General features: G+C 42.0%; 1 pseudogene; it reads right to left on the bottom strand.

Annotated features, from left to right (window-relative positions):
• Positions 1-511: 511 nt before the first annotated feature.
• Positions 512-2829, bottom strand: LOC123952721 (annotated as a pseudogene).
• Positions 2830-3056: the final 227 nt, after the last annotated feature.

Here is a 3056-nt window from a genome sequence, read left to right as displayed (position 1 = left end):
GGGAGAACCTCAACTTCACATCATACACAAGAAATTAACTCAAAATGGATCCAAGATCCAAATATAAGAGCTCCAATTATAAAATGACTAGAAGAAAACATAAGAGTAAGTCTGTGTGACCTTGAATTAGGCAGTGGTTTCTTAGGACACCAAAATCATAAGCAGCCAAAAAAAAAAAAAAAAAAAAAAAAAAAAAGAGAGAGAGAGAGAGAGAGAAAAGAAATGTGTGTCAAAGGACACTATCAAAAAAAAAAGAAAAGACAAGTCCTAGAATGGGAGAAAATACTTGCAAATCATATACAGGCAGACCTTGCAGATCCAGTTCCAAACCAATAGATGTCAATAGGGCGAGTTAAATGAATTTTTTGGTTTCCAGGGAATATAAAAGTTATGTTTACAGTGTACTGTAGTCTATTATGTGTACAACAGCATTATGCCTAAGAAAAGCAATGTACACACCTTAGTTAAAATATACTTGATTGCTGAAAAATGCTAACCATCCTCTGGGCTTTCAGAGTCGTAATCTTGCTGATGGAAGGTCTTGCCTCCCTGTTGACAGGGTGGTGGCTGCTGATGGCTGGGGTGGCTGTGGCAGTTTCTTCAAATAAGACAACAATGAAGTTTACCTCATGGATTGACTCTTCCTCTCATGAACAATTTCTCTGTAGCACGCAGTGCTGTTTGATAGCATTTTAGTCAGGTAAAACTTTACAAAAGTGGTGATAATCCTCGAAACTTGCTGTTGCTTTACCGACTAAGTTTATGCAATATTCTCAATACTTTCTTGTCATTTTAACAATCTTCACAGACTCTTCACCAGTAGTAGGTTCCATCTTAAGGAACCACTTTCTTTGTTCCTCCCTAAGAAGCAATCCTCAGCCATTATAATTTTAATCATGGGGGCAAGGGGAGCCTGATGGCTTTTGTTAAGCCTCCGACTTTTTTTTTTTTTAAGATTTTATTTATTTGTCAGAGAGAGAGAGAGAGAGAGAGAGCACAAGCAGGCAGAGTGGCAGGCAGAGGCAGAGAGAAGCAGGCTCCCCGCTGAGCAAGGAGCCCAATATGGGACTCGATCCCAGGACCCTGGGATCATGACCTGATCCAAAGGCAGGAGCTTAACCAACTGAGCCACCCAGGTGTCCCAAACCTCCCACTCTTAATTGCAACTCAGCTTCCTGATCTCAGGGTGGTGAGATGGAGCCCTGGGTCAGGCTTATCTGCTGGGCGTGGGACCTGCTTGAGATTCTCGCTCTCCCTCTGCCACTTCACTGCCCCCTCCATCCCTCTCTCTCTCTTTTTATTTGAGAGAGAGAGAGAAAGCATGTGCATGTGCATACATGAGGGGAGGGGTAGAGGGAGAAGCAGACTCCTTGCTGAGCAGGGAGCCTGACTCGGGGCTCGATCCTAGGACTCCAGGATCCAACTGAGCCACCCAGGCACTCTTCCATCTCTCTCTCCTAAAAAAAAATTATCATGAAATTGCATCAATTCCGTCACATCTTTAGGCCCCATTTCTAATTATTCAAGTCCCCTTGTTATTTCTACCATATCTGCGGTTAACTTCCTTCTCTGAAATCATGGGCCCCTCAAAGTCATCCATGAGAGTTGGAATCCACTTCTTCCAAACTCTTGTTCACATTGATATTTTTATGTCTTTCCATGAATCATGAATGCTCTAAATGACATTTAGAATGGTGACTCCTTCCTAACTTTTCCATTTACTCTCCTAGCTAGATCCATCAGCAGAATCACTGTCTGTGGCCCCTATAGCCTTTTTACAAAATGTCTGTCTTCAATAGTAAGATTTGAAAGTCAAAACGATTCCTTCATCTATAGGCTACAGAGAGGATGCTGTATTAGTAGACAGGAAAACAATATTAAACTCATTGTTCCTCTCCATCAGAGCTCTTGGGTGACCAGGTAGACTGTTAATAAGCAGTAATATCTTGAAAAGAATCTTTTTTTCCTGAGCAGCAGGTCTCAACACGGGCTGACGATATTCAGTAAATCATGTTGTGAACAGATGTGCTGCCATCCAGACTTTGTTGTTCCATTTACAGAGCACAGACAGGGTCAATTTAGCATAATTCTTAAGGGCCCTAAGGTTTTCAGAATGGTAAATGAGCATCGACTTCGATGTAAAGTCATCAGCTGCATTAGCCCCAATAAGAGAGTCAGTCTATCCTCTGACACTTTGAAGCCAGGCATTGACTTCTCCTTGCCAGCTATGAAAATCTTAGATGGCACCTTCTTCCAACAGAAGGCTATTTGGTCTACACTGAAAATCTATCGTTTAGTGGAGCCACCTTTATGAATGATCTTACCCAGACCTTCTGGAGAATTTGCAGCAGTTTCTACATCAGCATGCCTCATTTTGCACTTTTCTGTCATGGAGACAGCTTCTTTCCTTCAACCTCATGACCTCATGAATAACCTCTGCCAGCTTCCAACTTTCCTTCCGCAACTCCCTCACCTCTCTCAACTTCACAGAATTGAAGAGAGTTAAGGCGTTGTTCTGTATTAGGCTTTGGCAGAAGGGAACGTTGAGGCTGGCTTGATCTTCAATCCAGACCACTAAAACCTTCTCCATCTCAGCAGCAGGGCTGTTTCATTTTGTCATTCCTGTGTTCACTGGAGAAGCATTTTAATTTCCTTCAAGAACTTCTCCTCTGCCTTCACAACTTGGCTAACTGTTTGGCACAAGAGGCCTAGCTTCCAGCCTATCTCAGCTTTCAACATGCCTTCTTCACTAAGCTTAATCATTTTTAGCTTTTCATTTCAAGTAAGAGATGTGTGACTCTCCCTTTTATCTGAACACTTAGAGGCCATTGTAGGGTTATTAATTGACCTCATTTCAACATTACTGTGTAACAGGTAATAGGGAGGCCTGAGGAGAGGGAAAGAGATGGGGAACGGCTGGTAGGTGGAGCAGTCAGAGTATACACAATATTTATTAAGTCTGTTATCTTATGGGGTGGGATTGTGGTACCCCTAAACAATTATAATAGTAACATTAAAGATTACTGGTTATAGAGCACCATGACAAACAATAAGAA

This window comes from Meles meles, chromosome 11 (assembly GCF_922984935.1).
Source record: "Meles meles chromosome 11, mMelMel3.1 paternal haplotype, whole genome shotgun sequence".
Taxonomy (NCBI): domain Eukaryota; kingdom Metazoa; phylum Chordata; class Mammalia; order Carnivora; family Mustelidae; genus Meles; species Meles meles.
The sequence above is the reverse complement of the archived record's forward strand: the minus strand, read 5'-3'. Positions and strand labels throughout refer to the sequence as shown.